The sequence below is a fragment of the Thermobia domestica genome, chromosome 9 (genome assembly GCF_964235325.1).
Source record: "Thermobia domestica chromosome 9, izTheDome1.hap1.1, whole genome shotgun sequence".
NCBI classification, from domain to species: Eukaryota; Metazoa; Arthropoda; class Insecta; order Zygentoma; family Lepismatidae; genus Thermobia; species Thermobia domestica.
The window spans coordinates 169,165,463-169,180,127 of NC_137462.1; positions in this window are offsets into that span (position 1 = coordinate 169,165,463).

Consider the following 14,665-nt stretch of genomic DNA (forward strand, 5'->3'; position numbering starts at 1 on the left):
GCGCAGGCAAGCATGAAAAAAATCCCACTTTCATGTACCGGTTCAAAATGGGGAAGAAAAAAGGGCCCGCGAGATTTTAACTGATTCTTGTAGTACTCGACGAAAGAAATAGATTACTGAAAGAATTTTCAAAATCGGCACAGGCAAACATGAAGAAAATCGCATTTTCAGGTACCGGTTCAAAATGAGAAGAAAAAAGGACCGCGAGATTTTAACTGATTCTTGTAGTACTCGACGAGGGAAATCGATTAGTGAAGGAATGTTCAAAATCGGCGCAGGCAAGCATGAAAAAAAAATCCCACTTTCATGTACCGGTTCAAAATGGGGAAGAAAAAAGGGCCCGCCAGATTTTAACTGATTCTTGTAGTACTCGACGACAGAAATAGATTACTGAAAGAATTTTCAAAATCGGCACAGGCAAACATGAAGAAAATCGCATTTTCAGGTACCGGTTCAAAATGGGAAGAAAAAAGGGCCCGCGAGATTTTAACTCATTCTTGTAGTACTCGACGACAGAAATAGATTACTGAAAGAATTTTCAAAATCGGCACAGGCAAACATGAAGAAAATCGCATTTTCATGTACCGGTTCAAAATGGGAAGAAAAAAGGACCGCGAGATTTTAACTGATTCTTGTAGTACTCGACGAGAGAAATCGATTAGTGAAGGAATGTTCAAAATCGGCGCAGGCAAGCATGAAGAAAATCGCATTTTCATGTACCGGTTCAAAATGGGGAAGAAAAAAGGGCCCGCGAGATTTTAACTGATTCTTGTAGTACTCGAAGACAGAAATAGATTACTGAAAGAATTTTCAAAATCGGCACAGGCAAACATGAAGAAAATCGCATTTTCAGGTACCGGTTCAAAATGACAAGAAAAAAGGACCGCGAGATTTTAACTGATTCTTGTAGTACTCGTCGAGAGAAATCGACTAGTGAAGGAATTTTCAAAATCGGCGCAGGCAAGCATGAAAAAAAATCGCACTTTCATGTACCGGTTCAAAATGGGGAAGAATAAAGGGCCCGCGAGATTTTAACTGGTTCTTGTAGTACTCAACGGGAGAAATCGATTAGTGAAGGAATTTTCAAAATCGGCGCAGGCAAACATGGAGTAAATGGCATTTTCATGTACCGGTTCAAAATGGGGAAGGAACAAGGTCCCGCGAGTTTGAACCGCTACGATGTATGTTCACGAATGTGCCCGTCTTCTCAAATTTAGTTAATTACTGTGACACTGAAACATGTGACACAGAGTCACATTGTGGATGACTCTGCAATCGGCAACCACTGCACATATACTCCTCCCGCCCCACAGTTTGATTATTTCGATCCATTCCTCACGTGCTAACGGCATGGTTCAACATCTGCAACAAAGAGGTAAATGTAACGTTCAATTGGCAATAGCTTTTCACCAAATTAAGCTGCATGAAATCTGATTGCATATTTGACATACTGAGAAAATTCTAGCCCGTGGCCATATGTATCACATATCCCACCAGTTCATAAAAATTTTGAACACAAAATTACGGTCGTCCGTGTGACGTACTCCCAAAAGGCCTAATGTGTATCACCCACCTCACATTCAATGAAACCACATCCGTGTAGAATTAAGAAAGGAACCTCTTATGATGTATACAGGATGTCTCAAACGTTCCCTGACATAGGGTAACTCTGTTATTATCAGAGTTACGACAAAATGTAAGAGGAAAAACATCTCGAAATATGACGTTTTCAATCTAAAGTGAACACTTTTTTAAAAAATCGGACAAGATGAATGTGCTGTATACTCTTTATGCACCCAATTTTAAATGAAAATGCAACGTTGTCATTTACCTGGACCCACGACATAAGTGAATGAAGTTACTGTTTGAAACGGGGGCTGGCCATCGACATGTTAGCGTAAAAGACAGTAACTTCACTCACTTCTGTTGTGGGTCCAGGTAAATGGCAACGTTGCATTTTCATTTCACATTGGGCGCATAGAGAGTGTACAGCGCAAACGGGTCATCCGATTTTAAAAATTCCTTCACTTTAGATTGAAAACATCATAATTGGATATGCTTTTCCCTCCTACATTCTGTTGTAACTCTGATAATAACAGAGTTACCCTATGTCAGGGGACTTTTGAGACACCCTGTATACCTTATTTAATGTATGTTTGATGTCACAATAACTGTAGTATAATTTAGTTTGTTTAAATTTACAATTTAATACAAGTAGATTCGGATTTACATGCGTAGGATTTTGTATGCATCTAACTAATGAATTCTTTTATTTTTATGCTTAACTTAGTGACTTGGCTTTGGACTGCAACTGATTATTGTAACCCATTATTGCTTGAGAAGAAACAAGATATCCGAATCTTCATTTGGAGAAATCAAAGGTCTATTGGAAAGCTGGGGATTACAATCATTAATTTCTACATTTCAAGGTGCGTAGTAAATTATATATTGTGTTTATTGTTAAATTACTATTATTGGGTTTAGAATCAATGGGGATCAAGATGGGTGCCGGATAGATAAGTATTTGAGCGTCAGGCTCTTATTTCTTTTCAATTTAATATTTAATCAATGATTATTTTTCTCCCTCATTATTCCACCAAATCGTATTCCAAGATCATATATCCATTTTTGTTCGATATATCCATATTTTTGATCTCTTTCATATTTCTATATTTTCGATTTTTGATATTGTTTATATTTCGATATTGCTGTATTTTTCGATATTTCGAACAAGTTTCGATAGTTTGTCGACATCGATTATCTATATCTAAATTCGGATATCCCAAAGCCCTATCGAGCACCCTCCGAAATGAAGTTTTTGGCTATGGACCTGATTAGGGATGCGCACGAGACAAGACGAGACAATTTTTGTTACGAAATTCGAGACAAGATAGAGCTTTTCCAATAGAAACGGATCCAGTTTTCGAGACGAGACAACTTTCGCGGCACCTTTTCGAGAGGAGACAACCTCAAATCTTTTCTCTTGCGCATCCCTAGACTTGATCATGAGTTATCAAAAAAAAAAAAATGTTAATGAGAAATAACATGTAAATACAATATAGGTAGCTAAAACATTTTTGTTTTCATTCTTCAGTAATGCATTGTTATTAATCTCAGGGGGGGCGGTGGCTCAGTGGTAGAGCGTTCACCTCCGGTGCTTGGGGTCCCTGGTTCGATCCCAACTCGCGCCGTGTGGACTTTGTGGTGGACAAACACCTTGCTCGTGGGTTTTCTCGGGGTTCTCCCGTTTCCTCCCACTTTGTTCATTCCACCATTTCACTCATTTCTCATTATCACCGTCTCCTTATCCTAACCGGCATAACCGTGGGACGTTAAACTTAAAGATTTCATTTTTTATTAATCTCAGCATTTTATAGTGTATTCTTAAGCTTAAGGTGATGTATAATTAAATTTTGAATTCAGTTAACTTATTTTGTTTCTCAGATTGTTTTTAAAATGTATGTACAATTGTTTATGTTCATTCTCGAGAGTTTAAAGTGACGTATAGTTATTAAACATAGTATTTAATATTGTACTCTTAACATGGAAGTGATATACAGTTAACTTTTGAATTCAGTTAACATTTTTCTTTCTGAAATTGCTTTAAAAAGTATGTAAAAACGTTTTTATTTTCTTTCTTGAGTGCTAAAAGTGATGCAAAGTTATTAAGCTTACTACTTTATATTGTATTCTCAACCCTAAACTGATACACAGTGCGTTTTTGTATAAATTGTCAAGTTATTTGAGTGATGAACACTGGTAGAAAATCCTGACTACTACTGGAACATTTTGATTTTAAGGTGACGACTACTGGTGCAAGGATTTTAAAATATTGTTTTTCCTTCAAGGGCTACTCCTTTTTGAATTCTGACTACATGGTCACTATAGGAAGGATCAGTGAGTCTTTCCAACTATGGTACAGCTCCGACAGATTCACGATGCTCAGAGAAGAGACAAAATAGTATGTTTTCAAACTTAAAGTGAGAACCACTGGCGTTTTTACCTTGCTATGCAAAAGTAAGTGAGTACTCCAATGGGGTTCCAATGCGGTACCTAATTTCTGCATTTTAGATATATGGAAATACATGTCTCTAAAATGTAAAGAACTGATTTTTTTAGGGGGGGGGAATAAACTATAGGTATGTGGGGCTTGCATACTTGACGCTACAATTCGGAAATTGAATTAAAATATGACTAACGGCTATCAAGATGTTGTCAAATAAAGGGAGGACCAACACAGTTAAGGGGTTTTCGTGTTAGATGCTAAAATTTCCGAAATCGGTCATGGAAAGTTAATAAACACCAGTAGCAATTTCATCTTAAAGTAATTAGATATCTTCATGGGGTGTTAGAACATCATGGAGTCTACCAAAATTAAATTTTAAAAGCTTTTGAAAATATAATCTGACATTTGTAAACAGTATTTGAAATATGTATTTACCCAAAACTTCCAGCTAGTACATCTAACATCTGGAGAAACACTGTGAAATAAAAGCTTGAAATTTCGGAAACAATTATTGGTCGCAACAAAATTAAATAAGATGGTACTTCTATGGGTTAAATCAGTACCTCAGTACAATTTCGATCGAAAGATTAGTTCAGTCCTAGGTTTTCTTCAGGCAATTCCAAGGGTTCATCGAGCTGTGCAAAAGAATGAAAATTCGCTGTCAATATCTAAGATAGTAAATAAGATATAAAGAATTATATATTTTATGACGTGAAAATAGAGATCTTTATGGATTTGTACTTTTGGGTCTTTCCTATAAGAAAAAAATTCAGAAAACTACTGTATATACCTTAATAGACAATTCAGTGGGCGGGGACAAAGTAGCTTAGTGGTAGGGTATTTAACTAATCTTTTTTTTTTTTTTTTGCAGAAACTATTGGAGTATTCACTTAACCCATAGAAATACGATCATACTTAACTCCCTATTTAATTTTAAAATTAAATAAAAGGAAATATTTCAGTGTAGCGACCCACGATTATGCATTTTAGTCTCAGGGAGATTATGATTAAAGCAAGTGAATGTTGTTGACAGAATTGATGGAATGCAAAGGTGGGAGGAGAGTACCCCGAGAAAACTCACGAATACGATGTCCACTACAAACTGACTTGGCCGTGGATCGAACCAAGAACCCAATACACCAGAGGTAAGCACTCTACCACTAAGCCACTGTGCCCCCGCCCATTTAATTGTCTATTAAGGTATATACGGTTGTTTTCTGAAATTTCTTCTTCTTACAGCAAATACTCAAAAGTACAAATCCATGTGGGTCTCTATTTTTACGACGTCATAAAATACATAATTCCTTATATCTCGCTTGCTATATTAGATATTGACAAAAAATGTTCACTTTATTTCAGAGCCCGATGAACGCTTGGAATTGTCCAAAGAAAATTTAGAGCTGAATTAATCTTTCGATCGAAATTGTACTGACGAGTCTGAGGTTCTCACTTAACCCATAGAAGTACCATCTTATTTAATTTTGTTGCGACCAATAATTGTTTCCGAAATTTCAAGCTTTTATTTCACAGTGTTTCTCCAGATGTTAGATGTACTAGCTGGAAGTTTTGGGTAAATACATATTTCAAATACTGTTTACAAATGTCAGATTATATTTTCAAAAGCTTTTAAAATTTAATTTTGGTAGACTCGATGTTCTAACACCCCATGAAGATATCTAATTACTTTAAGATGAAATTGCTACTGGTGTTTATTAACTTTCCATGACCGATTTCGGAAATTTTAGCATCTAACACGAAAACCCCTTAACTGTGTTGGTCCTCCCTTTATTTGACAATATCTTGATAGTCATATTTTAATTAATTTTCTAAATTGTACTGTCTAATATGCAAGCTCCACGTACCTATGGTGTCGCTTTTTATTTCACCATATTTCGGTAACTGTTAGGCGTACCGACTTGCGGTTTCGGTAAACACACACCTCTAACGTTCTTTAAAACGTTATTAAGACATATTTTAGAATATTTAGAAATGAGAGTTCTGGGAATATCATGGTACCCGAAAACCCCCATCAGGGCGTGTGTGTAGTGTATTTAATTGAAACTACTTTTGAGGTTGTTGTAAGCCCTCGTAATTACGTTTCCGAAACTGCACCATCTAGTACGCAAACTCCACAGTTCTGTAGTGTCGCTCTTTATTTTCCCATATCTCGATATCCATAAGGCTTACCGAGTTGAGGTTTTCGGTAAACAGATGTCAGTTCCTTACATTTTAGAGACATATATTTTCATATATCTAAAAAATACAGACATTAGGTACCCCATGGTAGCCCAAACACCATTGAGGTACCCACTTACTTTTGAATGGTAATACATTTTGAGTTGTTGTTCAGCATCAATAAACACTTCATAGTTTTTCTACGTGCAACCCAGAAGTCCATACCTGACCGAACAGATTTTGTCCATTTAATCTCAAAAATGTTAAGATACTTTGTATTGTTAAGTACAACCAAATTAAGCACACTGAATATAACATTTTAAATATTTTCTGATTTTTGTTGCAGGTATTTCGTGCATCAAACCAGGATTCTGCTTGAAAGACAGTCAAAAGAAGCAGTGTAGGTTGTGGCTAAAAGTACGCCCTTTCTGAAGACAGACTCAGTTGTACTTACATTATTTTGTACGAATATATAACCCTAATAAAGATACTGTACTACAAATTATTTCTTTCTTCCATAAATTATAATAAAATATTATCTCTGTTTAAAGAAAATGATTGTTAATGTTAAGTCATTTTAATTCTTTTTCTCTGTAATAAGAACATTATCCCTAGCAATATTTTTTTTATCTTTGTGCTATTGCGATTGGATGAAGTAAAATTCTATACGAAGCACTATTATTTCAGACATGCATTAATAACTAATGTATTGTTCTGTATGTAAGACAATGTGTATACTGAACATGTCTAGCGAAGGTGTTGTTTTAATATAGAATCTATAACTCAGCTTTTCAGTAGTCAACTTTATTGGGAATCCGAAGAACGAAGTTAAAAAAAAAAAAAATGTTGGACTTACCAGCGTGTGTGTGTTCGAATTCCGGACTAATCCAAATTATCCAGAGAAATCATTATATATTTCTTTGTTGCTATTTCAGATGTATCCTTTATCCAAGTCGTATGAAACGGAGACTTCATACATCGCTATACTTTGTATGAACTATGTTCCGTATTTACTTAATCACTTTGTAACTTTCTCTAGTGTTGACAAGGCCGCAGGTGTCAATCGAATAGTTTAGTGTTTCACTCATGTCACCTTGTGACTAAGGTACGTCCTGTCGGTATATATATGGTACTGGGTTCAATTAGCGATAAAATACATTTTTAGCGTTAAACAAATGCAAAAATCTACACGAAATGAGATACCGTGATCTCTGACTTACGGATAACACCAAGCAACTAATGGTACTGAGTGTGATTGAGTTTACTAATTACTATTTGGCTAAAATCAGTGTTCCTTTATCTATAGTTCTTTTCGTGCTTTGAATTGCAAAGTTTGAAATAACCGTTTTAAATTATTGTGTATATATATCTTCCGAGTAATTCTGAGAATCATTGCTCTTTCTTTAAGCAATGTATGAGACTGTTAAATTGCTCTTTCCTTAAAATGTTGCACTAAGAAGGATGCATCCAGGAAAGTCCAAATTTGCAGAATGTCTATAGCAGGGAAGAATAAATATGTTTAGTCGATGGCTGCACAACGCCTCCGCTGTCACCACGTTGTCACACAGCGAATACAGCGAACGTTTAAGAGTATTCTGCACTTACTATTAGGTATCGGCCTGGGAACTTTGGCGCATCTACCCAGTCTCCTTCTTGGTGTTTCATTTTTAATGGCGAGTACTGAGTAGGAATAATATTGTAAGCGAATGCGTTTCCGGCTGACACCACACTTTTAATTATTGCGACATTTAAAAAAAAAATACCTGTTAATTAAAATGTACAGAGAAGTTATTTCTGGAAAATTCTATTCAGGCCTCTTGTGGTAACAACTGCACTTTAGTAGAAGATACTATTAAGGAAAAGAATTAGGTAAAATAATCTTTATATCGTACAAGCAATGGATGATAACAGCTTAATAAATGATTGTACGTAAATCTTGTTTGAGTTTGAATATAGGATTGTATAAGGCTGTGCATTTTGCATTATTATTGAGGTGCTGCAACTAACTAACTGCAAACCATATGATAAATTCTTACAGTAATATATCACATATTGATTTACTCTGTATGGAAACGAAAATAGTTTAATATATGGTTAACCTCCTTTGTGCCAGGGGCGGATCCAGAGGGGGGCGATCGGGGCGATCGCCCCCCCCCACAAGAGGAAACTTTCTTATTTTATATATAAATAAACCCATCCATAACAAGTTTGGAGCTCTTAAAAGTAGCAGTATTACCGCCGACCGCCCCCCCCAGAAGTCCGTCCTGGATCCGCCCCTGCTTTGTGCCCATAATTTTAAAATTAACGCTTGTGTCACTTTTCAACACTTGACTTTGCAGTAGCTTTCCAACGAATATCAGGAAGCCCAAACTTATAGGACACCCTGCAGGTAAATACATTTCTTTGGACAGTTTCACTGCTCCAAACTAAGATTTGAAAAGTGTAGTATTGTTAATTTTATTATTATTGGCACAAAGGAGATCAAACATATTTTAAGCTATTTTTGTTTTCATACAGAGTAAAACAATATTTGACAACATTACAGTAAGAATGTATCATGCACTTTGCAGTATGTTGCAGCACTTTAATAATGGTGCACTATACGTACACTCTAGATCCTGCATATGTCCGATCCATACATTACAAGAAAACAATACGTATTCGATACAGGTAAAATCTGTATATTTCATATGGACAACCTATTAGCTATATACATCCAATCTATACATTACATATGGCCAACCTGTACGCGACATACGTATAATCTATATGCTGCATGCAGACAGTCTGTAAGCTACATATATGCACTCTGTATGGTGCATACGGATATTCTGTATGCTGTATCTGGACAAGCTGTGTGCGACATAAGGAAAATCTGTATAATACATACGTACAATACGTATACTGTATCTAGTCGTACGTATGGGGCACAAGTACAATATAGATGCTGTCTCGGGGTTGAACGCAAGAAACATACGTACAGAACGTATATTGCATACTTCTTGAAATCATGCTCCGTCCTGATAGTCAGTGTATGTCGTCATTATTAACCCACATGCTACATACGACCCTGACGTCACAAAGCTAGATATTACCTCCGTATATACTTGTTACTGCAGATAACGTCACACGAATGACGTCATTGCACTTGTGCAGACAGTACGTATAATACATACTTTTTCAGCTATACGTTTGCTGCAGGATGTTATATACGGTTGTACGTTAAGTCCAGAAACTACAGGAATTACGAATGTAACCTACGTTTTTACGTATGCCACCTACATTTTTTTTTCTCAGTGTACGTCATGGCCAAAATTGATGGGTGGGTCATCAAGTATTTCTTTTTTGTCTTCCCCGGATGGGCATACAGATTAATAGAGTAAATATAGAAAGAAGTTTTGGTAACCAAACTCCTTAATAATCAAGCCAAACATATTGACCGGGAGATCAACATAGTATCACCTATCAATATCATACATACCTAGATATGTCCATTTCTCATTCTTCATACAATATGAAATTCCCCTTTGTAATTTTCTTCAGTTTTATTACTGTTATATTTCTTTTTTTTTTATCTGCCATTTTAGGAGTAATGACTGTTAGGTAAAACATGGGTTCTTATTTGGTCTAAAATGACAGACACAAAACCTTTATCATTTACCTGCCATAACTGTATGAAGTAATTGGTTGTGCGAAACCAGGATATGCAGAAATTGCCCCCTTCCCTGCCTTTGTAAGCGAAGGTTTCCAAAACGCCGCGTCATTTATTTTCAATAATCAATTTATATACCGAGTACCATTTTCCTAATTCGAGATTCTTCTTGGATACTGTTTTTCAGCATATTTTAGCTTCATTCTTCACCCTTAAGGTACATATTTTAATCAAAGTAGCGTGAAAGAAACCCAGGTCGACCAATGTGCTACTTTCAAACATTCAGCAGCGTGGATTTTCAGTTGTAACAAACATACATTTTGCTTTGTCAAGTTCTTGGTACGATATGAAGTGTGTGATATGTATTTCTCTTCTTATCTTTAATAATAATAATAATAATAATAATAATAATAATAATAATAATAATAATAATAATAATAATAATAATAATAATAATAATAATAATAATAATAAAAATCAGGGCGAGCTTCAAAATTTTTGCAGAAAAATCAACGAAGAGTATGGAATATTTTGCCTCGCAATTTAAAACAAGTTGCAATGTCACATGTATACCATATGAAAGAGTTTGGTTTGTATTTTCTCAGTTAATGTTGAAACCGGAAGTGGATTTCTATCACCTCTAGTAGAAATTAGATTGAGACGCCTAAAATATTGCAAAAAACTATCCATATCTCTATTATCATTTACAGCCCTTTCTCATTTGGCGGCGAATTGCCGCGTAGGGTAGAAAGACATTGCAAGCAATGGAGCTTTTCCCATATGCGCGGCGGTCGCCGCAAATTTACGCGGCGAGGAAAAATAGCCGCCTCTCCCTGCTAGAAAGCGGCGCGGCAGATTACCGCGTACAGCCAAGCGGACATTGCAAGCAATGGAACTCTTTACATATAGGCGGCGATCTGCCGCTTGGGTGTTGGAGGAGGGAGCAAGTGTTGCCAGGAAAGACTAGAGAGTGGTTGCGATAATTTGTGTGTGTTTCTTACGTATATATATATATATATATATATATATATATATATATATATATATATATATATATATATATATATATATATATATATATATATACGTATATATATGTGTGTGTGTTTGTGTATTTATGTATCTTTTTATGTTCTAGCCTACAACGAGATACTTTGTATAAATTGATAATTACTTGTATTTATCGGGCAGAAAGTGCTTCTACATAAGCACTATACCAAATATAATGTTAATTTAAAAAGAAGAAAAGAAGAATGTTTTCAAAATATATAAGATATATACATTATTGTATAATTAGTTGCTATGTAGTTGTTGATAGATACCTAACAAACATGTACGATTGCAATACAGTCTATGTACATATTCGTTCAAAGAGAATCAACGAATAAAATTGTTTAAAACGTATCATCGTTTTGTAATTTCAATATAAAAGGTGAGAATACTAGTAAATGTAATCACGGAAGATATTTTAATGTGTAAACAAATACTACCACTCAAGATCTACTTATATTATTAGCCGAACCAGGTTGACGACTACCGTTGGTGAGTCGTTGTAAAAATTTTGGTTTACCTCACCCGGGAATCTTGCAAATTCATATCCCGAAGTAAAGTAAGGGTGAATTTACTTTTGTAATAAGGTTAATGACTACGAACTTGACAAGACTTAGAAGTGGTAGAATAATCACACGAAAAATGAACGGTGAGGCAATGCAGAAAGAAACCAGTGATAGTGATAACGGTGAACAAAATGCAGCACCAGGAATGACACTAGAAGACCGAATTTTATTAGTCTTACAGCGGCAAGAACAAAACCGAAAAGACGATATGGAAGTCATGAAGCAGGAATCCAACAGACAATATGAAGGATTAAAGCAGATGATAGAGCAGAAGTCCGAGGAATCCAACAGACGATATGAAGAATTAAAGCAGACGATGGAGCAGAAGTCCGAGGAATCCAACAGGCGATTGGAGCAGAAGTCAGAAGAGACGAAACAATTTATTATTCAGGCAATGAATGACATCACTTCGCAGTTTGATGAAAAGTTAAAAAGAATATCTGAGGATTGCCAGGATAATCAAAACCACCTTATCCAAGAAGTCAGTGGTGTAAAAAGGGATTTGGAAGTAATAGAATCTTCTGTACAGCAACAAAAGATTCAGGTCATGGATAACTCCAACCAGATACGTGTGAATACACAGTTGATAGCTACCTTACAAGAGAAAATCAGGACACCACAGATCCAGGACAACACATACCACAACAACATGGATAATGATCGTGTAGAATTCCCTTGTTCACAAGAGATGACTTCGCCTTCACCCGTATCTGATGAGGACATTATTTTGGAAGAAATTCATCCGAGGAGTACAGATGGGCGGAAAAGAGATGGTGCAACTACACATCACGCCATAGGTAGGAATTGTCGCTCAACAAGAACACGGAATGATAAAAGGAAGGTAAAGTTAAGCGTCAAGATGAGTGAAATACGTGCTATGAGTAAGTTCAGTGGTAAATGTAATGAGAATGCTACTTCTTTCCTAGAAAAATTTCAAGACGAGTGCAATATAATGTGTATAGATAGATCACAATATATGAAACTAATCCCTCATTTATTACTCCCACCATGTTCTTTATGGTTTAAAGCAGTACGAGATCACGTTAGTACGTATGAGGAATTCCAAGCAGCGCTAATCGCAAATTACGAAAATGACTTTTTGCTTGCAAATAGAGATGCCACGATTAGAAACCAACATTTCAATCCTCGTTTGCACAAATCTGTTGTCGAGTTTGTTGTAAATATATACAACGAATTAAAAGTCGTAAATCCATTGCAATCGGAATCTAGAATCATAGCATCAATTCGAAATTTGCTACCGTTTAAGTTACAACAGATCCTATTTTCTACACAGTGTATGAGTTTTAACCATTTATTAATGCTTGTTCAATGTTATGAAACTCAATACCATGCTCTGAATCAACAATCAGGAATAGGTAAAAGTAAAAATAATTCAGATCATTTTGTATCTGTTCGCAATCTAAATATCCGTAGTGTGAACGATACGGAACACAATCTAAACCGAGTAAATTCAAGCAATCAGAACGAGCAAAATAGACAAAGCTATGTAGGGAATCCGCCTAACCTAATTAGTCGTGGCAATCCTTATGTAAGACCATATACCCAAAACAGGTTCAGAAATAGACGAAATACATGGCGAAATTCCAGGAATACAGTAAACTACGTGGATAGACGTAATCGGGGGTTAAGAGATGGCACTTCGCATCGAAACCCAGATATTGATGCAATTCCTGTACAGAACAGTAATATGGGACATAATCATGATTGTGCTGTACAATGCACTTTATTGGAACCATACACGAGTATGAATTTAAACTAATTGCAGCTGATGTGGTAGGGGTTAAACCCATATCAGCTATAGATTCTCATGAACATTTATCTTCAAATTTATGCGATAACGTCAAACTCACGTCAGCTATTGATTCTTATGAATATTTATCTTCCAACTTACATGTTCATGTTAATGATGAAAACGACCTTTTACATGACGTATCTGTAAATAATTATTCGGAAATAGCAGTTAATAGATGTCAGTACCAATTTATGCCTGTAGTAAATCGTTGTTGGTCCAAAGATGATACTGTCAATGATGGTTTTGATGTTGAAGAAAATTTTGTATTTTTAAAATCATACAGTACAGCTAAAATACCTGTCAAAATCAATGGGTTAAGCACTGAAGCTTTACTTGACACAGGAGCAAACGCCTCTTTATTATCATATTCGCTATGGAAAGCAATTACTAGTAATTATTCGAATCCTAAGTTACAAAAGGCTGAGAATCTTATTATAGTTGATTTTACCGGTAAACATAAAAAGAGAGTAGCTGGAATTACTCGTGTGACAATAGCTATTCAATGTTTTGAAATATCAATCCCTATTCTAGTAATAAAGGAACTGAATGAAAAATTAATTATGGGTTTAGATTTATTATCTCAATTGCGTGTCATGCTCGATTTTAGAAACCAAACGTTGACTATACCTGGGATACCTCAGGAAATCGTTCAGAAACTGCTTCCAAAATTAGATGATATTGCTTGTCAATATAATAATGTTCCTAATGTACATAACGGTTCTGATTTGATTTTCCCTGTGGAACGACATTTTAATGTCAAGTTAGAAGATTCAACAATCGTAGATTCTTCCAATTTAGTGAATATGGTAAAAATCCGAAGACATAACAAATTTTTGAAACGTAATTCTCAAGTAGAGTCTTTGCAAGAAGGAAAATATCGGATCAAGGTCAATGACTTAGTTTTTGTTAAACATCCACAAAGTAATGTGTTGTTAAAGAAGATTTACAAATTTTGTGACATTTTCTCAGGTCCTTATTTATGTTTTAAGGAAATAAACCCTAAAGTTTTTGAATTGTTGAACGCTAAAACGGGTACGTCAATTGGACTTCGTAATATAGATGAGTTGAAGGTTTGGAGACCTACCCAGTATACAAAAGAAAAATGGATGAGTCTAGTGAAAAAGTTAGTCGCGCCTGACATTCTTGCTCAAATAAATAGGAATGAAGGAGACTAAGAAAAAAAATATAAAAGGGTGTCTTCTGTTTGTGTAGAAATAGATTTATTTTCTTCCTTTTGTTCGCTCGAACGTGGGTTGCGTTTAATTTTTGATTTTTATTCAATTTAATTTTCTTTGATTTTCATTAACCAACGATAATTTTCCAATGATTTTAATTCTTTCTTATTAATGTGAAGGATTATAATTTAATTCATGATTGATTAAACACAAAAATTGTTTACATTA